The sequence below is a fragment of the Schistocerca americana genome, chromosome 5, assembly GCF_021461395.2.
Source record: "Schistocerca americana isolate TAMUIC-IGC-003095 chromosome 5, iqSchAmer2.1, whole genome shotgun sequence".
In the NCBI taxonomy this organism is placed as follows: domain Eukaryota; kingdom Metazoa; phylum Arthropoda; class Insecta; order Orthoptera; family Acrididae; genus Schistocerca; species Schistocerca americana.
The window spans coordinates 403,098,382-403,124,476 of record NC_060123.1 but is presented as its reverse complement, the minus strand read 5'-3'; positions in this window follow the sequence as shown (position 1 = coordinate 403,124,476).

Below are 26,095 nucleotides of genomic sequence, written 5' to 3'. Positions count from 1 at the left end.
GTTATTTCACACAGTGTTGCTTGTCTGTTAGCACTGACAACTCTATGCAAATGCCGTTGTTCTTGGTCATTAAATGAAGGCCGTCGGCCACTCCGTTGACCATGATGAGAGATAATGGTTGAAATTTGGTATTCTCGGCACAGTCTTGACATTGTGGGTCTCGGAATGTTGAATTCCCTAACTCCACTGCCATTCCGCTTTCAAAGTGTGTTAATCCCCCTCCTGCGACCGTAATCACGTCTGACACCTTTTCACGTGAATTACGTGAGTACAAATGACATCTGCTCCAATGCACTGCCCTTTTATACTTTGTGTGCTCGGTACTACTGCCATCTGTATATGTGCATGACTTTTGTCAGCTGAGTGTATATCATCAGAATATCATTGAAATTAAACCTCCTACTTGGCGCAATTGGCTGTTACTTTGCTGGTATCATTCTTTCCTTTGCAGTCAGATGGAGAGTCGTTATTGGGGAGCACGGAACTTTGGTAGCAGCGGGCCGTCATAAAATGATGTATAATGAGCAGAATAACGTGCATTACACAAAGACGAAACAGTAATCGGACTTCCAGACAAGAAACTTAGATTGCAAGGCTCGACTAATAAAAATTGCAAATGTGTATGCAATGGTGCGCAGATGGCACCTAATCGGCACGTCATCAAACCAATCGTTTTCCAACATTATTACAAAATGAAACATAAAAAAGAGGCTTTACAAAGTGTTAGTAAACGATACTAGTGCATTTTCTAACAAATACAAAGACTAGCTTAGGTTAATTACTTCCACAATTAAAGACAGGAGTACAGAGAGCAAGACAATGGCGTGCTTACATTCTATTAGACGTGAGACAAGAGTGACAAGGGGGAGGCTACACTCCTTACTTCGCTTTAAAACAGAGAATAATCGAAAATTAATCACACATACATTGTGTACACACGATACGAGTTGTGTAAAACCTCATAATTTTGACTTGCTGACATTACGAGGCGTATTAATTCATTACAGTTCGGAATTCCAAAGCACAGTTATCACCAATACTGATGCTAGAATCTTATTCGGATTTTTAAAACACTGACAAAATATATAAGACTTACAAATTCGCATTCAAAGAAATTTAAACATGAAAACATGATCTGCAACATAATGCATCAATAACTTAAGTCAGAATAAATGTCATTTTTTTTACCTCAAGATAACGAACCGGCCACTAAATGGCACAGTCCTATTTTGCGTCAAAATTTCTCAGTGTTAATCAAGCAAACACCAAAAGACTAATCCAGCAAGTCAACAGGATAGGTGTCAGTAATGAAACTTGCTGGCGGATTAAAACTGTGTGCCGGATCGAGAATCGAACTCGTGACATTTGACTTTCGCGGGTAAGTGCTCTACCGTCTGAGCTGCCCAAGCAGGATTCAGGACCCCTCCTCACAGCTGTACTTCCGCCAGTACCTCGTCCCCTACCTTCCAAACTTCACAGAAGTTCTCCTGCGAAATTGCAGAACTAGAACTCCAGGAAGAAAGAATACAGCGCCGACGTGACTTTGCCAAAGCCCAGGGGACGTTTCCAGAACGTTTCATTCAGCTATCAGTAATCTTTTCGCACAACTTGTTTATCTTGTGTTTTAACAGTTTCTTGCCAACATAAAAGCAATACCTAATTTTTAGTTTTGCGCCCTTTAGTTTAGGAAGTACTGAACATTTAAAGAGCACTGATTTGGTTTGATCTGTCCGACAGATTGGTACGTTATGCTCCGTAACTACTTTGGTGCTTTTCGGGAGGTGTAGAGCGTGTGGCGGCATGCGATTTCTCCCTTTCCATTTCTCATCATCAACACAGACAAAACACTAAAACTTACATGCACTCACAACTATGATCTTCACTCAGTAGGCGCTGCTATGATATAACACCCGCATTCTGCGAAGGAAGTAAGCTATTCTGCAGTAGAAAGAACGTACCACTATGGGTCTCCCAAGAAACAGTGTCATATGACCTTTTGCTGTTTGCACGATGACTTCTCAACAAACCGGAAATTGATGAGAAGTTAATAAATAGGAATGAAATGAAACTTGTGTGCTTTTCACTTAAATGTGAAATTATTCTACCGTCAAGCGAATATATTTACAGACTCTTTCTATTCTTATTTTCTCCTTTAACATTTTACTTTTTTATTTCATGTGGTCATTCCATCTGGTCTCCAATTTCCTGTGCTACTCGCTCTGCAAAAATTAGTGTGAATACGTTTATCGCTATGAACTTTTCCTAGCCACTTAGACCTCGCACGTGGTGTGAGGTGACGAAGTCTCACATGAGAACGTCCTTTGTTATGCTGGTGTCTGTAGGTCACACGCGCACGAGGAAAACCGCGAACATGTCAGCGCGGACTCCCTCACCCAGTCACGAGTTGTTTGCTGCACCGCGAATCGGATAACACAGGAAACAATTTCCCCTTCTTCTGTAATGCGCCGCAGCTGGACGCCCGTCGTGTTGCATCGTAGCTAGCGGCGAGGAACTGGCAACGACACGGAAAAGCCGTTGGCATGATAGCGACATTGTCCTGCAACGCAGGACGTTCTGCACTTTGTAGTCTATTTAAATGCAAGCCTCATGAGCTGGGCTAGGAGAACCTGTGTAGCAAATTGAAAAACGTAGAATATTCTCCAACGTGAACATTAAGCGTCTAGTAGCGAAAATTGTTTCTGGAATCTAACTGAAAAAGTGTCATGATGATCTCTCCATTGGCAAAAGATTCCGGAATAGTCCCCCATTCGGATCTCCGGGATGGGATTGCCAAGGGGGAGGTGACCACGAGTAAAAGATCAAGTAACCAAAGAAAGAATGTTGTTCTGCAGTTGGGGCGTGGAATTTCAGAAGTTTGAACGTGGTATTGAAGGTAGAAAATCTTAAAAGGGAAATGCAAAGGCTCAATCTAAATGTAATAGGGGTCAGTGAAGTGAAATGGAAAGAAGACAAGGATTTCTGGTTAGATGAGTATAGGGTAATATCAACAGCATCAGAAAATGGTATGACGGGAGTGGGATTCGTTATGAATAGGAAGGTAGGGCAGAGAGTATGTTACTGTGAAGAGTTCAGTGATAGAATTGTTTTTGTCAGCAAACCAACACCGACTACGATAGTTCATGTACACATTCCGACGTCGCAAGCTGAAGATGAAGAGACAGGGAAAGTATATGAGGATACTGAATAGGTAGTACAGCATGTAAAGGGAGGTGAAAATATTATAGCCATGGGGTACTGGAATGCAGTTGTAGGGAAATGAGCAGAATAAGGGTTACGGGAGAATATAGGCTTTGTAGTAGGAATGAGAGAAAAGAATGACTGAGATCTGTAATAAATTTCAGCTAATAACCAATACTCTGTCCACGAATCACCAGAGGAGGAGGCGCATTTGGAAAAGATTGGGAGATTACGGGAAGATTTCAGTTATATTACATCATGGTCAGGCAGAGATTCCGAAATCAGATACTGGATTGTAAGGCGGTACCCAGGAGCAGATATGGACGCAGATCTCAATGTAGTAGTGATTTAGAGTAGGCTGAAGTTTAAGAGACTAGTCAGGAAGAAGGAATGTCCAGAGAAGTACTAAGGAATGAAGATATACTCTTGAAGTTCTCTGAGGCTACAGATGCTGCAGTAAGGAACAGTTCAGTAGTCAGTTCAGCTGAAGACGAATGCACATCCTTAAAAAGGGCAATCACAGACATTAGAAAGAAAAACATTGGTACAAAGTTCAAAATGGTTCAAATGGCTCTGAGCACTATGGGACTCAACTGCTGTGGTCATAAGTCCCCTAGAACTTAGAACTACTTAAACCTAACTAACCTAAGGACATCACACACATCCATGCCCGAGGCAGGATTCGAACCTGCGACCGTAGCGGTCGTGCGGTTCCAGACTGTAGCGCCTTTAACCGCTCGGGGTACAAAGAAAGTAAGTGCGAAGAAACCGTTGGTAACAGACGGAATACTTCAGTACAAAAAAGTTCAGGAAAAATCCAGGAATACAGAAATACAAGTCACTTAGGAATGAAATAAACAGAAACTGCTGGGAAGCTAAGGCGAAATGGCTACATAAAAATGGTGAAGAAATCAGAAAGGAAATGATTGACTCAGCACACAGGAAAGTCAAATAATCTTAGGCGAAATTAAAAGCTAGGATGGTAACATTAACATTGGGAATCCCATTATTAGATGCAGAGGAGAAAACGGATAGGTAGGAGTACATTGAAAGCCTCTATGAGGGGGAAGAATTGTCTGATGATGTGACAGAAGAGGACACAGGAATCGGTATAGAAGAGGTATGGCATCTAATAATAAAATCAGAACTTAAAAGAGCTTTGGAAGACTTAAGATAGAGCAACGCAGGAGGGATAGGTAACATTCCATCAAAATTTCTGAATTATTGCGGCAAGTGGCAACAAAACGACGTATGCCGTTGGTGTACAGGATGTACGTGTCTGGCGATATGCCATTTGACTTTCGGAAAAACGTCATTCACGTATTTTACAAGAGTGCAAGATTATGTTGCTAAAAATAATAATATAAAGAGGGACGGAAAAGAAAATTGAGGATCTGTTATATGACGATCAGTTTGGCTTTAGCAAAGATAAAGGCAATACAGAGGAAATTTGACGTTGCACTTGATAATGGGAGGAAGACACGTTCAGTGAATTTATCGATTTGGAAACAGCGTTCGTCAAAGTAGAGTGGGGTCAAGATGCTCGAAATTCTGAGACAAACAGCGGTAAGCTATAGGGAAAGACGGGTAAGAGGAAACAATGAGAATGGAAGACCAAGAACGAAAAGCTCGCGTCAAAAAAAGGGTGTCAGACAAGGATGTAGTCTTCCGCCCCTACTGTTCAGCCTGTACGTCGAAGAAGCAATGACGGAAAGAATAGAAAGGTTCAAGAGTGGAGCTAAAATTCAAAGAGAAAGGATATCAATGATAAGATTCACTGATGATATTGCTATCCTCAGAGAAAGTAAAAGAGAATTACAGGATTTGCTTAATAGTATGAACAGTCCAATGACTACCGCTAGGTTTAATCCATGAACTGAAGGAGTAATGACGGAATTAAAGTAAAGGCTGAGCGAGGGGAGTGCAATTGAGGATGAAAGGATTTCAGTTATGAGATTCGCTGACGACATTGCAATTGTCAGTGAAAGTGACGCAGAAATACACGGTCTGTTAAATGGAATGGACAGTGTAACAAGCATACGTAATGCATTGAGAGTAGATTGAAGAAAGATGAAAGTAACGAAACGCAAAAGAAATTTGACTAACTATAAACTTAGTATCAAGATTGGTGACCACGAAGTAGAGGAGATGAAGAGATTCTGCTGGAAGGAAAATAACATATAACGGACGAAGCAAGGAAAACACAAAAAGCGGTCTACAAACACAGAGGGCATTCTGGCTAAAGGAAGTCCACTAATATGAAACATAGGCTTTAATTTGCGGTAGAAAGTTCAGAAGATGTGCGTTTGGAGTACAGCACCGTGTTATAGTCAAAGACGGACAGTGGGAAAACTGGAGAAGAAGAGAATCGAGGCATTTGAGATGTTATGATACAGAAGAATGTTGAAAATTAGATAGACTGATAAGGAATGAGGAGATTCTCCGGAGAATCGTCGAGGAATGGGATGTATGGAATACACTGACAAGAATAAGGGACAGTATGGTAGGACGCCTATTAATACATCAGGGAATAATTTCTATGGTACTGGAGAGGGAGCTGTAGTGGGTAAAAACCGTAGAGGAAAACAGATTGGAATATACCCAGAAAATAATTGAGGACGTAGGTTGCAAGTGCTGCTCTGAGATGCAGAGTTTGGCACAGGAGAGGAACCGTGGCGGGCCGCATCAAACCAGTCAGAAGAATGATGACTAAAAAAAAACTTCATACATTCGTAACGAACGAAGCTAAACTATATTTGCTTGATACATATTCTTATTTTACTTCTGGAAATGTTATTTGGGACACACTGTAAGTTAGACTTTCTTTTTTATCAGTTACTACAGAATCGTTCTAATTCCTGTAGTGTCGTACTTCTTATCTCAGTGTTTGCTGTCATATTGGTGCCCAAATTATGTATCACCCTTTTTTGTCTATTTTTCCTCTGTTTAAACTTGGCTAGCAGGAAGATCAACAGTTTAAACGTATAATACAAGTTCTTTTCTGAATTTCATAGATATTTATATCATCTGGAAATTACAACAATTTACTTTTTAGCACGAATTTTTATTCCGTTAGTAGGGATTTTGTTTCTGTTGATTATAATCATATTAAACGAAAAGGCTGAATGACGAGAAATTTATGATACACCTGTGCCAGCCTATTTTCAGGAGGCAATATTCAGGTCTTTGCAACAAACCTCACTCCCTTAGAAAGACACCCTGGCCACAGAGGGGCTGTTTAAATGGCGTGAAATTAGCAACAGGCGGTCATGTGAAGCTCCACAGCTGACGTAAGTCATGGCAGGGTGTGTATATGCCAGTCTGTTGTACGGAATTAGCGCTGTAAGATGGTTCGACTTAAGGACGGGAGAGAAAGGCAGGAAGGAGCTATCGTATTTGCATGTCCACATTGTGTATACAAGGAATGCTGTACCACTGACAGCTACATATCAATGTGCGTGCAGTAAGTAATGCAGTACATTTTTTTCTAAAAGCATGTCAGTTTTATTCAGGATTTCAGTGCAGCATACTATTATCCACTCTTTTGGCTACAAAATCGTATTTTTCAATATAATCTCCGAAAACCACCTTACTGGGAGGGCCTGTGCATCCGTATGCTACCACTCTACTGGCCGATTCGGAGTCAACGGCTTGCTGCATCTCAACCCCCCGCCCCCCACAATGTATGCGTCATACATGAGGCCAAACAGTGGAAGCACAAGATCCGGTCTGTAAGGTGGATGAGGAAGAACAGACCAATGAAGTTTTCTGTGCTCCTCTCGGTTGTGCAGACTTGTGTGATATCAAGCGTTGTCATGGATAAGGAGAAGTTCGTTTGAATTTTTGTGGCGACGAACTTGCTAAAGTCGTTTCTTTATTTTCCTGAGGGTAGCACAATACACTTCAGGGTTGATCGTTGCACCATGAGGGGGGACATCAAGAAGAATAACTCCTAAAGAGTCCCAGAAGACCGTCGTCATGGCATTACCGCCTGGGGGTGGGGTTTTGAACTTTTTCTTCGGAGGAGAGGTGGTGTGACGCCACTGGATGGATTGCCGTTTTGTTTCCGATACGAAATGATGAACCTATGCTCCACTGCCCGCTATGATGTTCGACAAAAAAATAATCTTGGTCAGCCTCGTAACGCGCAAGCAGTTCCGCACAGATAGTCCTTCGTTATTCTTTATGGTGTTCTGTTAGGCGGCGAGAACCCCAGCGTCCACACAAGTTTGAGTACCCCAAAGGATTGACGAGTGTATCAGCGCTACCAATATAGACGTCCAGTTGTGCAGCAACGTGTTTTACTGTGAGTCGATCACCTCGAATAAGTGCATCCGAACGTTGCAACATCGCACGACTCACAGCTGTGTGCGACCGTCCGACAAGCGTGAGTTCGGACAGATTTGCGCGACTTGTTGCGATGATGACGAACGTCTCGCCCAACGAGTCGTCATGCTTTTGTTCCCCACCAGGCGTCCGTAGACATTCTGCAAGCTCCTAGGAGTATCCACGGTGCTCTGAGTTTCAGGCAAAAGAAACTCAATGAGGGCTCGCTGCTTGGAAGGCACGTCCGTTACAGACGACATTTTGAAGGCTATGTACTCGTATAGTTCCGTCACCAATCGGATCTTCTACAGGGACTGTAAGGGACTATCCTGGGATATCACCCAGCAAATTTCGCTTTTCTTCAACCGAAAATGGGCGAGAAAGAAAGGTGTTACATTATTTATTGAATGAGTCTCGTAACACAGCATCAGAATAGTGGTCGTAAAGAGAACCTAACCGAAAGGGACTATGGACGACAATCATGTCTTCTCAATAACATCCACTGTGAAACAAGAAAGGAATTGCTGCTGCCAGTAAATTCAGTCCGAATCAAGCATTCTTCTAGCGAACATTGCGAAGGGAACTGCGTGGAGTCGGGAACCTCTCAAAAGGCTATTACCTTAAGCAACATATATATCCAACATAGTCTGCTCCTGGTGTCTGTGTGGTCAGCGCTACAGAATGTCATACCTAACGGCCCGGGTTCGATTTACGGCTGGGTCGGAGATTTTCTCCACTCAGGTACTGGGTGTTGTGTTTTCCTGATCATCATTATTCCATCCCCATCGACACGCAAGTCGTCGGAGTGGCGTCAACTCGAAAGACTTGCACCAGGCGACCGGTCTACCCGACGGGAGGCCCTGGCCACACGACATTTCCATTTTTATCCAACATAGAGATGGAATTCTGTGTGCTGTTCACGTTAGAGTCTGTGCACTGCGATTCATTAAAATTTTGTATTTTAGCAGGCTTCGTGTGTTCGCAAATTCTTTTGCACGAGTAACCTAAATAGTAGATTGTATGTTGTTACCCTCACCTATGTTGTATCTCTGGAACCGATACATGGTCACAATGTTACTGCCCAACCCTGCAAGTAGGATAGAACCGATGCTCTTTAGTCCAGAGTATTTCTGTTTCGATCAGTGTGTGCAGCTGCTCTTCCAGAGAAAACGTTGACTAACATTAATCCGGCAACAGTATTTTACTCAGTTGCCATATTGGCACAAATACACTCTCTGATCAAAAGCCTCTACACACGTTTCAGTGACATTAATATGTGGTATGTCCTCACTTTGCCTGCGTGTCGGCCTGAAATCTTTCAATAAGGTTCCTAAATGTCTGTGGAGATATGGTAGGCCATTCCTTCTCAAGAACCGGAAACAGAGAAGGTAGTAATGTTGGACGCTGCGATATGGAGGGACGCTGGTGTTCGATCTCATCCCAAAAGTGCTCCATTGGGTTCACCTCGGAACTCTGGGCAACTTAGTGGATTTAAAGCATGTTATTGTTGACATACCGCTGCTTCTCTGATACTGTTATATAAAAGAACGCATTGTCATGCTGATAGAAACAGTTGTTGTCTCCTAACTGTTCCTCTATTGTGCGCAGTATACAATTCTGTGAAATATCTTCATTTCTTTCCGCATTTAGCGTTGTGTTAAGTGCAACAAAGACACACACCCTAACCATGAAAAACATATCCATACCGTAACACCAGTTGGTACGCCCTTCGCTATTGGCTCTACACATGATGGCATCTCGCCAAACTCAAACCATTCCTTCACATTCATCACTCCCGTTGTAAGGAATGTGTTAGAACTCTCCATTACATTGATTAAGTATTACATTGAGTATCGAAACGTCGGTTAAAGCGTCTCTTAGCGCTGACAACAGAAATGTGTGGCTGAAGAGGAGTTGCTAGAGCATTGTGTCCCATTCTATTTAACTCCCTGCGCACAGTCATTGTGCTAGCGGGACTGTAAATAGCACTTTGGAACTCAAGAATGATTCCTTCCACTGACTACAACGTAGGCACTGCTCTACGGTCCCTGTAAGTCCGTCAGTATATCAGGACTACCTCGGTGTAGTTGTGGTTGTTCCATAGCGTTTGCACTTCACTGGGCACTGGGCTCTCTGACCGACCCATTCTAATGTAACTGCTTCTCGACTGAAAACACAATGGTCCTCGTCTCCTTTTGCACTGGCGGTTAAGCCTACCGTGACATCTACTAGTCAGTTCGGCATTACGTAGGTTGCCAGGACATTTTTGGTCAGACATGGTAATGGAAAATGGAAATGAGCGTTTGGCGTCATTGACCGGGAGGCCCCTTGCGGGGCAGGTCCGGCCGCCTTGGTGGAGGGCTTGTTACATTCGCCGCCACATTGGGCGACCTGCGCGCCGGATGGGGATGAAATGATGATGAAGAGAACACAACACCCAGTCCGTGAGCGGAGAAAATCTCCGACCCAGCCGGGAATCGAACTCTGGCCTGTAGGACGGCAATCCATCACGCTGACCACTCAGCTATCGGGGCGAACAGACATGCTAATCAATGTAATCAATGAGTCACAATCGGTTCGTTAATGTCACATCGAGATAGGCCGACACAGTGTGTAAAGAGAGCGACCTGATTAAATTTACATTTTTTACTCCGGATCAATGGCGCGGTTTTGCGAAACGAATTCGGTGGGCGTAATCCGCGGGGCGGCGGTCACGTGGACAGCTACGGCAGAGAGGTACGGCTGCTGCCTCTGCGTCTAGCGGCGCGGCTCCACCAGACGGGCCCGCATTCTAATCGATTCCACGAGACGATTTCCCCGCGGCACGGGAGAAACCACGGGAGGCTGCACCGCATCCAGAGATTCGCAGCACCGCTCAACGACGGTGAGCGATGCAGTCAGTGTCGCACGCTCTCACTCTCATCTGGGAGACCACCAATCATTTTTCAGATCACTTCAACAGTAGCGACTTTTTCTTATATCTCGCTTTAAGGCGACTTTAGGAGACCGTAACTCTTACGAAATACAAGCAGCTTCGTTCTGTTACGAATACAAATCTTGCCCACAGTTATTTACTCTTCACTGCTGGCGAATAAAATTGCTACATCATGAGGGCGACGTGCAACAATCGCATTGGCTCAAAGTGTGCTTCGTGCTTTCATAAGCAAACGATTAGCATTTCTATTCATTTTATAAAGTTAATCGTTTGTGTCTCGCTGCAATATATTTCTTTTGCTGTAGGAGTGTTTCACCGATTGTATTATGGCGTCTTCAGTGGCTTTAATCTGGAAGGATACAGTTTTATTTTTATATGCGGTAATTGTAGATTAGAAACCAGTTCACGTCCTCGTTTTTCTGCCTGACGTCTGTTTTACCTCTCATCTGCTCACTGGCTAGAGGTCGCACTATCAGTTCACTTGCGAAACATAGACACATTTTCACGTTACGAACTTTTTGTTTTCATATTTTGTAAGCTAACTGTTGTGGAACACTACTACTAATCTAGCATTAGCTGCAGATACTATAACATGGAACTGATTTTGAGTCGCAACTATGTTCAATTGATGTTTCTTTTCTTATCTGTTTTGTTTACTAAACAAACGTAACGAAGTATATGAAGAAACCTAACGACTGTTTATTTCTGTTTTCTTTCTATCTGTGTGTGAGTGTGTGGTTCAGTGAGTGTGTGAGTAAGTGAGTAAGTGCATATGTGTGTATTTGTGTGAGGTTGTTTTCCGATATTAGGGAGGTTGGGATGTGATAATCAGGGAGGGTGGTGTAGAAAGTTGAATATGGATGAGATAATTGTCAAATAGCGGTTGAAACTTTTAGGTGCTCATATGACTGAATTTTTTGGTTGGAGTCCGATCATCTGAACACCTAGAGGTTTCAACCACTCTCTAACAGCAATTGTATCCAGGCTCAACTTTCTGTAACCCCCTCCCTGACTAACCACATCCCAAACTCCACAATATGTTAAAAAAGAACCTTACATACATTCATACTTACATACATTCCAGGTGCGCACATACACACTCACTTACTCACTCACTCATTCACTCACTCACTCACTCCCACATGGATAAAAAGAGAACAGAAATGACCAGTCGTCAGGTTTCATCATATACTTCGTTAGGTTGGCAACACTTACATAAACAAAACAAAAAGAAAAGACGCCAAGTGAACACAAATAACTGTTCTCGTAAGAAAATCTGCAGATAGTGCCAGACTAATAGAAGTGTTCCGCAAAAAAAAAAAGAAAAAATTTGGAAATTTGTCGTAAGGTCTTATGGGACAAAACTGCTGAGGTCATTGGTCCCTAAGCTTACGAACTACTTAATCTAACTTAGACGAACTTACACTAAGGACAACACACACATCCATGCCCGAGGGAGGACTCGAACGTCCGACGGGGGGAGCCACGCCAGCCGTGACAAGGCGCAATAGACCGCGCGGCTACCCCGCGCGGCTGTTCTGCAAAAATTGACAAACAAAATAGTGAAACAAAAACATCGTAACGTGAAAATGTATCTATGTTTCTTAAATGAACTGACAGTGTGACCTCAAAACTGTGACCAGATGAGAGGTAACACAGAGTTCAGCCAAAAAAACGAACAGCAGTAAGCAGTAACTTACTTACGTAAAAGTTAGCACGTGAACGGGTTTCTAATTCATAAATACGGTATATAATAACAAAACTGGATCATTCCAGATTAAATACATAGAAGAGGCCGAAATGCAAAAGGTGAAACAGGTCTGGACCAAAGAAAATACATTGTAGTGAGATAATAAGTGTTTAAATGTATAAAACGAATATACATGTACTTTTTGCAGATGGTGGCCACGCAACAAACTTGTGATTAGTATTTGAGTGTAACTGCGAAGTAGGAAGTAGCAGCCCAATCAACATCTGTGTGTAATGAAAGATTACGCAGAAATCGGATATGAATGATGGTTGTTTGTGAGCAAATCTTATTTTACCTCGAGTAAGAAGCGGAAAAATCTAATGAGACGTATTGTAATCGACAGCAGTAGGATCGTGTGTAGTCGAGACTAACGATATCGTTCCTCGACATTGCTGCTCGTGTTGGACGAGGTCCCACTATTCCAATAAGAATACGGAGTCAAACGGTTCAGGAGGGCTACACTCAACGCCATGCAGGATCTCAACAGCACCACTCGACTAGCGCCCGAGAGGAAGGACGTATTCTACACTCAGGGTCATACAACAACGTTATGTACCTTTAGTGAGGTAAAGGGCTTGTTTGCAGAAAGACAGATATCCACACGGACAGTGTACCGACGTCTGGATCAATACAGAAAGTCGGTACGGTGACCATTGTTGCGGTTTCTCTTGACAGCCGGCCGGTGTGGCCGAGCGGTTCTAGGCGCTACAGTCTGGAACTGTGCGACCACTACGGTCGCAGGTTCCAATCCGGCCTCGGGCATGGATGTGTGTGATGTCCTTAGGTTAGTTAGGTTTAAGTAGTTCTAAGTTCTAGGGGACTGGTGACATTAGAAGTTAAGTCCCATAGTGCTCAGAGCCATTTGAACCACTTTTCTCTTGACACGGCAGCAGACAAAGGCGAGCGGGCACAGGAGTAGCATGCCACATTTGACTTCTCAGTCGAGCTCCATTTCCGTGTACAGCATCGCCATCGTCATACGGGTCCAGCTCCTGGCGTGATGCTACAGGATGTCATTGCATTCGCATCAACGAATGAAGCCGGTGACACTGACCTTCTTCAGTGACTCCGCAACGTTATCTTTTAACGAGACTATATATACCGGGTGACTGGCACGCCATCACTCACAAAGCACTATGACTGATGAACTTCGGCACAGAGTTGAAGCTGTATGGAATGATGAACCCATATCTGTCAACCAGGTCAGTTCAAGTCGATACGCAGTCGGGTAAGAGTCATTGTTGTCAGAGGTGCAGCTCTATACAATACAAGTCCCACGCTGTACAACTAAAAATCAACTATAAGTATTCTACTGTACCATAATGAAAAAAATTCTGTGTTTGCTATTCTTCCTGCAGGTGCAGAGTAGGAATGCCTTATGTCTCGTCGACAGGGAGATTATTAGAGATGGAGCCCAAGTTCGGATTGTGGAAGGATGGGGAAGGAAATCAGTCATGCCCTTACAAACGGACCATCGCACCATTTGCGTTAAGCGAGTTGGGGAAGTCACGGAAAACCTAAATCAGGATGGCCGGACGCGGGCTTGAAACGTCGTTCAAAAAATGGTTCAAATGGCTCGAAGCACTACGGGACTTAACATCTGAGGTCATCAGTCCCCTAGACTTAGAACTACTTAAACCTAACTAACCTAAGGAGATCACAGACATCCATGCCCGAGGCAGCATTCGAACCTGCGACCGTAGAAGCAGCGCGGTTCCGAACTGAAGCGCCTAGAATCGCTCGGCCACAGCGGCCGGCTGAATCGTCGTCCTCCCGAATGTGAGTCCAGTGTGCTAACCACTGCGCTATCTCCCTCGGTCTGAGCTTAAAGTTCTTATGATCGGCAGGTCGGATAGTTAAAAAATGTAACAATGCCTAAACGGATAACTTTGCAATAGTGGATTCAGTAAAAAAGTTTAACGTGTCAATGAACACCAGAGAGGGAAAATTAAGCAGTCGCTACAGGTTTTGAATATCACAGTCTCGTCCTCAAAAAGGAGAGGCATGAGCGTGGAAAGGTACTACAAAGTATCAAAAGCTGTGGGGGCTATCCATGACAGCCAGGCTGCCGCCTTCTGCCCACGGATATTGGTCAGAGCTCGATCCAAAACGCATACGTGGGTGCCCATAGTGTACCCAATTGGACTAACGTGTGGTGAACTGAGGAAGCGTTCAGGAGTGGGGGAAGTAGGAGGGGGAGAGGGGAGTGAAGTGTTCCTCAACTCATGCTCTCATAGTTCAAAGCCACAGGGCTGACTTCGTAGAGAAGAAAATAGAGATAGCCTTCTGGAAGCTGTTGACGAAGGAACTGATGCACATGATCGGACACTCCGTTGCTCCACTACTTGCTTGAACAAATACAGGGTTATTTAAAGAACTGGTCCCAATTTAACTAATTTGTATTTCACAGTATATAAATAGGACATGAACAGTCTACATACGGAAGGAAAGAGGAAGGTCCAAAGTTTTGTTTTGTTAACCACTAGTTGCATGGTGGAACAATGGCTTTTCCCCCAGCTGACGGAAGATTCACAAGACTTCATTTTCCAACATTATTTGTACAACCTGCGTTTCCTCGTTTTATTGGTATGTTAAGTTGGCAACACCACACAAAACACACTAGGCAAATGTAGGTAGAAATATACAAAAGGCAATAGTGGTGATACACTGCGTGTGTTTCGCACCAAGATATGCATAGTTCTGAAAAGCAAAACGGTGTTGTCCGGAATAATACTGCCAAAATAGCACAAAGGAGTGACTCAGAAACGTGCAAGCAGTCGGCGTTTCCTATTGAGAGCTAAAATCAGGCTTAAAATACCGTAAATAAAATCAACATCGTTTGCAACAAATTGTTTTTCGACATGGGAAGAAAGCAATTTCTCACAGACCACTGAAGATGTTTTGTTTCAAGAAAATGCAGAGCGTTTCTGACAAAAACACGCATCTTCCTGTAGCTCCAAAGATAGCATTTAAATATCTTCCATAATCATCACAATTTTATTATTTAGTTAGACATTTCCAGGGGCAAATGTGAAGTCTGATCACAACTTATTGCTTATGAAATGTAGATTAAAATTGAAGAAACTTCAAAAGGGTGGGAAATTAAGGAGATGGGACCATGATAAGTTGAAAAAACTAGATGTTCTTGAGAGTTTTAGGAGGAGCATTATGCAACTGTTCACTAGAAGAGGGAAAAGAGTAGATTAGAAGGCGAATAGGTAACTTTTAGAGATGAAATAGTGAAGGCAACAGATGATCGAATATGTAAAAAGATAAGCAACAGTAGAAATTCTTAAATAAGGAGAAATAAAAATGAAATACGTGAAGCAGGCGAAAGGGAATACAAATGTCTAAAAATAATATTGACAGGAAATGCAAAATGGCTAAACAGAAATGTAAGAATTTAGAATCGTATTTCACTAGGAAAAAATAGATATCACTTACAGTACAATTAAAGAGACTTTGGGAAAAAAGAGAAGTTGCTGTATGAATATCAAGAGCTCAGGTGGAAACCAGGACGAAGCAAAGAAGGGAAAGCTGAAAGGTGGATGGAGTGTATGGAAGGTCGCCCGCCTGGCTAGCCGATCGATCTAACGCGCTGCTTGCCGAGTGGGGCACGAATCCGCCCGGCGGATTAGTGTCGAGGTCCGGTGTGCTGGCAAGCCTGTGGATGGTTTTTAAGGCGGTTTTCCATCTACCTCGGCGAATGCTTGCTGATTCCCCTTATTTCGCCTCAGTTACACTGTGCCGGCGATAGCTGTGCAAACAATAATTCCATGTACGCGTACACCATAATCACTTTACCATGCAAACATTTGGGGTTAGACTCGTCTGGTATGAGAAGTTCCTGGGGGGATCCACTGGAGGCCGAACCGCTCAATAACCCTGGATTCGGTGTGGGGCGACGGTGGGGTGGGTGGACTGCTGTAGCCAGTTGTAGAGTTGTGAACCACTGAGGGCTATGGCGGGACGAAGCCTCTCCGTCGTTTCTAGGTCCCCAGTTTAATACATACATATACACGTACATACATAAATACATACATATGGAGGGTCCGCTTAAGGGAGGTGAACCTGAAGACAATATTATAGCATTGGAAGATGAGATGGGAGATCTGATCTTGCGAGAAGAATTGGGCAGAGCGCTGAAAGACCCCTAGAGGGGACAACAGTCCATCAAAACTACTGATAGTCCTGGGCGAGCCAGCCAAGAAAGAACTCTACCACCTGGTGTGCAAGATGCATGGGACAGGGGAAACACCTCCAGTCCTCAAGAAGAAGGTAATAATTCAGTCCAAAACAAAGCAGTTCCAGAGAGGTGTGAAAATCGCCGAACTGTCAGTTTAATAAGTCATAGTTTCAAAATACTAACACGAATTCTTTATGAAAGAGTGAAAGAACTGGTCGAAGCCGACCGTGTGGAAGATCGGTTTGGACTACGGAAAAATGTAGACCATGCGAGGCAATAACACCACTACGACTTACCGTAGAAGATAGTTTAAGGAAAGGCAAATCTACGTTTATAGCATTTTAGACTTACAGAAACCTTTTGACAGTGTTGATTGGAATACTCTCTTTGGAAATCCTGAAGATAGTACGGCTAAAATACAGGGCGTGAGAAACTATTTATGATTTGTACAAAAACCAGATGGCATTTATAAGAGTCGTGGTGCATGAAAGGGAAGCAGTGGTCGGCAAGTAGTGGGATACGATTGTAGCTTGTCCGCGATGTTATTTTGTCTGTACATTGATCAAGCAGTAAAGGAAACCAAAGAAAAATTTTGACTAGGAATGAAGGTTCAGGGAGATGAAACAAAAACCATAAGGTTCGCCAATGACACTGTAATTCTGCCAGAGACAGTAAAAGATTTGCAGAAGCAGTTGAACGGAATGTACAGTGTCTTGAAAGGAGGATATTAGACGAACATAAGCGAGAGCAAAACAAGAGCATTTGAATGTAGGTGGATTAAATCAGGTGATGCTGAGAGCATTATGTTAGGAAACGAGACACTTAAAATAGTAGATAGGTTTTGCTATTTGCGCAGCAGAGTAACTGATGATGGTCGAAGTAGGGAGGATATAAAATGTAGACTGGCAATCGCAAGAAAAACATTTCTGAAGAAAAGAAATTATTTGACATCGCTTAAGTGTTAGGAAGTCTTCTTTGAAGGTTGTTTGTCTGGAGTGTGGCCATGTATGGATGTGAAACATGAACGATAAGCAATTTAGACAAGAAGAGAAGAAACTTGTGAAATGTGGAGCTACAGGAGAATGTTGAAGATTAGATGGGCAGATCACGTAACTGATGAGGAGGTACTGAATATAATCGCGGAGACAAGAAATTTGTGTCAGAACTTGGAAGGACACATTCTGACACACCAAGCCATCGCGAATTTAGTATTGGATGGAAGCGTGGGGGCGGAAATTGTAACGGCAGACCAAGAAATGAAAACACTAAGCAGATTCAAAAGAATGTTGATTGCAGTAGTTACTCGGAGTTGAAGGGGCTTGCACAAGATAGGTGGCAATGTGTTTAACATGTTATCCAGCTGTTAAGCAGACAACGCGAACGTGGTTCAAAAATGGTTCAAATGGCTCTGAACACTATGCGACTTAACTTCCGAGGTCATCAGTCCCCTAGAACTTAGAACTAATTAAACCTAACTAACCTAAGGACATCACACACATCCATGCCCGAGGCAGGATTCGAACCTGCGACCGTAGCGGTCGCTCGGCTCCAGACTGTAGCGCCTAGAACCGCACGGGCACTCAGGCCGGCCAACACGAACGTGAGAAAACATGTTACCGTCGTTTAATCTTGTTTTGTATTTGCTCGTGGGCTGTACGGCGTGAAAATGATTTAAACCGACAATCTCTGAGAGGTTGCACGAGTCATCAAAACAAACATTTTTCTCTAACATCAAAATTGCCTGTGAGCAATTCTTAATCCCGTAGAGGCCTTAATCGCTCCCAGCATTCGTGCAATTGCGCGTAACATGCGAATGAATCAGACGAATGTAAGGAACGTCCTTCATGAGCAATTGTTAGCCCATTTGACTTACAGCATGTGCTGCTCCGGATGATTATCCCACTCACAGTTTTCGCAGTAGTACCGGGAAAACTGTCAAATGCAGCCAACACAAAAATGGTTCAAACGGCTCTGAGCACTATGAGACTTAACATCTATGGTCATCAGTCCCCTAGAACTTACAAGGGGGGCCGCCAGTTGTGAAATTCAGATTCGATTCATATTGCGCATAATATATTAGAATTACAAAAAACTAATAAAAAAATTGCATGGCGCGAGATTCGATCCGGCGACCTTCAATATATATATATATATATATATATATATATATATATATATATATATATATATATATATATGAATTGCTTATGCATGTTGGTGAAGGCGGATCGCTCTCCAATTGTACCGCCTCCATTTTTCCGTTTGTTTAACAGGGTGTACCAAAGCTCTCACGTCCGCACTGATTTTCGACGATGTTATAAGTTGCGCTAGGGACCGCACCTACCTTCTTGCGAAGTTAGCAGGCAACTACGCTGTTATGCGGCGGCTCGTTTCGGCCCATTCAACATCTGTCCTTCATGTGTAACGAGCGAGTAACGGAGTTTATATTTCATACCTGCCACAGCAAATTTGTGTTCGCGGGGTCTGTATTCTAATTCGAACTTTTGACTTACACTACACGTATTCGTTTCGGAATATCGTTTCTACGCCTTCCGTTAACTATACGTGGTTAACATTATGAAGACAATTAATAACATTTGTGAAATACAAATTTGTTTGCGGAAAACATAATGATGTTCGAAGTCGCCAGTTTTTCCACGAGAAACGACTTTCAACAATTTATTATATGCATAATTGTCGCAACTGATTGCCGGGAATTATATATATATATATATATATATATATATATATATATATATATGTGTGTGTGTGTACACATTTGAATTACAAAAAACAAATACTAAAAAAAAAAAAAGGTTGCATGGCGCGAGATTCGATCCGGCGAACTTCGGATTACGAACCCGAGCGCTTACCGCTGCACCACGACGCTGTAGAAAATTTTTAATCGTAGAGAGTAGTTCACCGCAACGGTTTCTTTTAACTGTCGATTTTCTCGACAACGGCTGAGAAGTGCATCTTGGTGCTTTGCCACATTACACCTCTGGCCATGAGCTTTTATTATGCGCAGTATGAATCGAATCTGAATTTCACAATTGGCGGCCTCCCCTTGTTAGAACTACTTAAACCTAACTAACCTAAGGACAGCACACAACAACCAGTCATCATGCAGCCTACATTTCTGCCCTGTGTGCTGTTTACAGATGAGGAAACGTTCGGGCGTGATGAGATCTTCAGCATACACAATTAGCATGTTTTGCATGAGGTAAATCCACGTGCGACATTTACTCACGCTCATCAATTGCTGTTCTGCGTGAATGTGTGGGCAGATGTTGTTGGTGTCTGTTTTACTGGGCCGTATCTCCTACCTAGGTCATTAAATGACAGAAATTATTACAATTTCTTCGCCAGAGCATTGCCAGAGTTGGTGTATGACGTGCCACTCGTTACAAGACGGCACATGTTACAGCATGACGGGGCGCCGGCATGTTTCAGTAACATTGTGCGTGGAATCTTCAACCGGCAGTTTCCAGGTCCTGTACTACGCCTTTCTCGGTTCCCTGATTTGATCCCTCTCTCTTCTTTTGTATAGTGAGAGATGTGTAACCTTTTTTACAAAACACCAGTGGAATCAGAAGAGGATCTCGTTGCCCACATAGTAGCGACAACAATAGACATTAAGGACACTCCTGCAGTCTTTGACTGTGTTACACAGAACATGACACACCGGTATAACCTCTGTTTACAAGTCAAAGGATATATTTTTGAACCTCTACTGCAACTGAAGTAGTTTTGTTGCCTTAGTGTTGTGTCTTCGTAATAAAGAATTAGAACTTGTTTTTGTTATTTCTTCTCCTCCCACGAAAACACGTTAGAAAAAGTGTTTTATTGTCCCATGAAACCTCCCAGAATTAATTTTCATCCAGAGAAAACTCCCTCTACCGATTTAAAAGAGCGTCACTGGAAAAGATGAAATTCGAAAAATTATTTGTTTCTGTGTCTCGTGCAATCTCCCGGGGTAGTAGGTTTAAATAATTTTCACCCTGTATAAGATGGATACTGTTCATACTCGTTTTGTGTGTGAATTTACGACTGCATTTACGTCTGTGTGGATATTAGTGATAGAGATTTGTAAGTAATGTGACCCCACAGTCTCTGGTATTTGGTACGGAACACATGCAATTATGTGTGAACCACTGTATGCACTGCAATGTGAAATATTTCCAGCTGTCTGAAGTTGAGCAATACTAGAAGTAGTAGTTACAATAAATAAAAAATGAAATAATTTCCGACAGCAGTAAGCGTAAACAAGCACGTTCAGTAGCTACTTGTCAGCGACTCTCTCGCCATGTCCGGCCTCGCCATGCTCTATGACTCCCTGCGTTTACTGCCCGGCCGCACTAAATGAGAATTGCTTTACAGCTCGCTGGCCTGCTAATAAATCTTGTGTCCGGGAAACTGGCAGTAAAATTTACGACGGTCTCCGTGCGATACTCACGAATGACAAACAGCTCATTTGTGCAACGCCTTCTCGACGCAATCAAGTTAACATCTGTCTTTGTTGTTGTTCTGTAACTTCCTATCATCGAAATGGTGTAGTGACAATGCAATGCCGTTTAACAAGAGAAAGATGACTTCCGGTCTGCTCGAAAATGGTAACAGGGCTATGTGGAACAGAAACGATGTGAGAAATATGCTAGATGGCTGGTCTCTGTTTTATTTTGCAAGTCACCCTCACACTGTATAAAAATTCGTCAGGGTTCAAGTCCAGTCATGTCGGAATAAAAATTCGAGCTTTCGAAGATATTCACTTTCCACTGTACATCTTCTGTGTTTCCTCTTGCTTATGGTACTCTAGGTAACTTCATCAATAGAACGCCGGATCATTGGCATGTAAGAGACACATTGGTTCCAGCAGTCAGCTCCTAAGGATGGAGGTGACGAATGTCGCCGAAAGATGTTTCAATCCAAATATGACTGGGCGCGAATAGCGAGAGAATTTTGTTGCTGCGAAAGACACGGAAGTCGTATACGTATCCTCCCGTAACTACTTCGCTACTTGAGATTATCTGTATTCAGATCGAATAAAACAAAGTGCAATAATGAACTGCTGTTTTGTTGATAGAGCTGAAAGTCTTTACAGCATGCGTCCCACAGTGCATTAGCCATACACTTAAAAAAATAGACGAGGGAACACTAAGCAAAATGCTCTTACATACGTTAAATCAAAGTGGTAATGGTATGTAGTTCACAGTCTCACTTGTACAACAAAATTAATTAAATGACCGGTTTCGGAAGTCAAGCATGAATTTTCGTTGATAAAATCTTATAGAGTTCTCAGCTGAGTCGTGGCATCCTACTATCCAACGTTTAGACGAGTTCAAAAAAAAAGTTCAAATGTGTGTGAAATCTTATGGGACTTGACTGCTAAGGTCATCAGTCCCTAAGCTTACACACTACTTAACCTAAATTATCCTAAGGACAAACATACACAAGCATCCCCGAGGGAGGACTCGAACCTCCGCCGGGACCAGCCGTAGACGAGTTCTTCAGGCGGAGATGACGAGTAGAAAACTCAAAGAAACATTGCAACAACACGACGTCACGAATCGGCTGATAACATGAGACAATTTCGCCAGTAAAATTTGCCGTGAAGGCCTGCGTACTTATACATCAACTTTCATGTTTCCCAAAAGACCCGCCTGGATGTTTATTTATTTATTCTTGACAGTTACAAGCTGTTATCAGAGAAGCTAAAATAAGCCATAGAATTCACATTTACATGGGTAACGATAGATGTAATTATTTATTCTTCATACTTAATTAAAAAAGAAATGCTCACACTAAAATATTCTAATACTATGATTATTTTCTACTACTAAAAAACAACAATAATACACTATATGATCAAAAGTATCCGGACACCTGGCTGAAAATGACTTACAAGTTCGTGGCGCCCTCCATTTGTAATTCTGGAATTCAGTATGATGTTGGCCCATCCTTAGCCTTGATGACAGCTTCCACTTCCGCAGGCATACGTTCAGTCAGGTGCTGGGAGGTTTCTTGGGGAATGGCAGCTACACTGAGGAGAGGTATCGATGTCGGTCGGTGAGGCCTGGCACAAAGTCGGTGTTCCAAAACATCCCAAAGATGTTCTATAGGATTCAGGCCAGGACTCTGTGCAGGCCGGTCTATTATAGGGATGTTATTGTCGTGTAACCACTCCGCCACAGGCCGTACATCATGAACAGGTGCTCGATCGTGTTGAAAGATGCATTCGCCATCCCCGAATTTCTCTTCAACAGTGGGAAGCAAGAAGGTGCTTAAAACATCAATGTAGGCCTGTGCTGTGATAGTGCCACGCAAAACAACAAAGGGTGCAAGCCCCCTCCATGAAAAACACGACCACACCATAACACCACCACCTACGAATTTTACTGTTGGCACTACACCTGCTGGTAGATGGACGTTCCTCAGGCGTTCGCCATACCCACACCCTGCCATCGGATCGCCACATTGTGTACCGCGATTCGTCACTCCACACAACGTTTTTCCACTGTTCAATCGTCCAATGTTTACGCGCCTTACACCAGCCGAAGCGTCGTTTGACATTTACTTTCGTGATATGTGGCTTATGAGCTGCCGTTCGACCACGAAATCCAAGTTTTCTCCTCTCCCGCCTAACTTCATAGTACTTGCAGTGGATCCTAATGCAGATTGGAATTCCTGTGGGATGGTCTGGATAGATGTCTGGCTACTATACATTACGACCCTCTTCAATTGTCGGCCGTCTCTTGTCAGTCAACAGACGAGGTCAGCCTGTACGCTTTTGTGCTGTACATGTCCCTTTACGTTTCCACTTCACTATCACATCGGAAACAGTGGACCTAGGGATGTTCAGGACTGTGGAAATCTCGCCTACAGACATCTGACACAAGTGACATCCTATCACCTGACGACGTTCGAAGTCCGTGAGTTACGCGGAGCGTCCCATTCTACTCTCTCACGATGTCTGACTACTGAGGTCGTTGATACGGAGTACCTGGCAGCAGGTGGCAGCACAGTGCACCTAATATAAAGAACAGGGTGTCCGGATACTTTTGATCACATAGTGTACCTTAAGTGGATGGCTGAAAGAACAGACACTGTTGAACATCCACAGGAGTACGAAATCCTTCTGAAATTAATTAGCTGACTACAAATCCTTGCCAGCAGCTGTATTTGGTGTAGATCTACTATGGGTTCGAATCCCGGCCCGGCACAAATTTTCATGTGTCTTAGTTGGGTAGTGGGGCAACGGCCTTGCCACAGTGGACACACCGGTTCCCGTGAGATCACCGAAGTTAAGCGCTGTCGGGCGTGGCCGGCATTTGGAAGGGTGACCATTCGGCCGCCATGCCCTGTTGCCATTTTTCGGGGCGCACTCAGCCTCGTGATGCCAATTGAGGAGCTACTCGACCGAATAGTAGCGGCTCCGGTCAAAGAAAACCATCGTAACGACCGGGAGAGCGGTATGCTGACCACATGCCCCTCCTATCCGCATCCTCAACAGAGGATGGCCCGGCGGTCGGATGGTCCCGATTGGCCACTTGTGGCCTGAAGATGGAGTGCTTGCTGTGCTGTGCTGTGCTGACCTAATACAGCTGACCTAATACAGCTGACGGCAAGGAATTCGTAGCCAGCGAATACGTTCTTGAACAACAAAACCATTGAATAATTACCCAAATACACTAAAAACGCACCACGAAGAAATTATCCGAATGGGATGGAAACCGGCAGATGTGAGATACGTGTACAGACAAACAAATGATTACAATTCCAGAAAAATTTCGATGATTTATTCAAAGGAAGGAGCTTCACAAACTGGGGCACCCCCATAACGTCCATGTCCACCTTGGCACTTAAGCAAGCGATTATTCGGTTTGGCATTGATAGACAAGGCTGCTGGATATCCTCCTGAGGGATATCTTACAAAATTCTGAATAATTGGCCCGTTAGATCGTCAAAATCCTGAGCTGGTTGGAGGGCCCTGCCCATAATGCTCCAAAAGTTCTCAATTGGGGAGAGATCCGGCGACCTGTCTGGCCAAGGTAGGGTTTGGCCACACGAATAAGAGCAGCAGGACCTCTCGCCGTAAGTGGGCGGGCATTATCTTGACGAAATGTCAAATGGTTCAAATGGCTCTGAGCACTATGAGACTTAACATCTGAGGTCATCAGTCCCCAAGACTTAGAACTACTTAAACCTAACGACATCACACACATCCATGCCCGAGGCAGGATTCGAACCTGCGACTGTAGCAGTAGCGCGGTTCCGGACTGAATCGCCTAGAACCGCTCGGCCACCCGAAATGTCAGCCGAGGAAACGGGGCATAGAATAACGTGCTTAAGGCTGCCGCGAATGACAAACAAAGGGGTCCTCCTAAGAAGAGAACCCACACCATCACCCTTAGAATGAAATTTTCACTCTGCAGCGGAGTGTACGCTGATTTGAAACTTCCTAGCAGATTAAAATTATGTGCCGGACAGAGACTCGATATTTTGCGGGCAAGAGCTCTACCGTCTGAGCTATCCAAGCACGACTCAGGACCCAACCTCACACCTTCACTTCTGCAGTACCTCGTCTCCTACCTTGCGAACTTCACAGAAGCTCTCCTGCGAACGTTTCATAACTAGCACTCCTGAAGGAGAAATGGTGGCTCAGCAGTGCATTCTACCTACAGTTAGACACAGTGGGGGTTCTTTTATAGTCTAGCGGTCTTTTGTAGGAGATAAAGTTGGCAACAATGTGAAAATAGAAGGGTGTGTGACTCAGAAGCACTACCTCGTCATACTTCAGTATCATACAACATGTGTGTTGCCCTTAACAGTGGAAGAGCATACAGTACAACAGGATTATGACCGGGAACATCTTCGGCGTTCTGCAAGAAGTGCATTGCATCAGAGGAAAAATAAAAGGTACTGAAAGATATGGTGTGGTCGTCTCAAAGCCCTGATTGTAATCCATTTGAAATGGTCTAGGATGAAGTGGACAGATGTATCTGCGTAGTTCACAACAAGTAAGGAACATCTCTGGAATGTCGTTAAGGATAAGTGGAACCGTGTGGACTCAGAATGCTACAAAAACTTATTGACCATATTGTTTGAGTTTGTCACTCAATTATTAAGTCCCAGCTATGATACTCTGGTGAAAGTAAAATATAATTTTTCTGTTTGTATTTTATGTGTTTAAGTTTAAATTATTGTATTTTTGGAGAAATAAAGTTCTGGTTGTGTTCGTATTTGAAATATCTGATAACTGTCATGTGTGGTACTGTCTGTCTGCACGAATAGCTTCCATTGTACCATTTTTGTTTTATTTAAACTTAAAACACCGCCCGGACAGCCGCACGCTATAGCATGCCCTTCTTGGATTCTAGAAACCGTTTCGGCTCCGAATCAAATCTTCCCGGGGGAATAACGACGATGAAACATTCTCACGTTTCCACACGATATGACACTAGAAGCAGACATATGTGTAGACAAAACCCCGGGAGGGTGGGTGTAATGGGATGATGAGGCACAGGAAGGGCATCTGGTCAAACCCAGATTAACAGGCTGACCCCATGAGGAAATAGGATAAAGTTGGGAAAAAAAGATGACGTTCCCTGCAACATGAAAAAATTTAAGTTCGGTAACTTTAACGCGCAAACTTTACACCAAATGATTGCGGTTACCAGTAAAGCTACTGCTTTGTCACAGA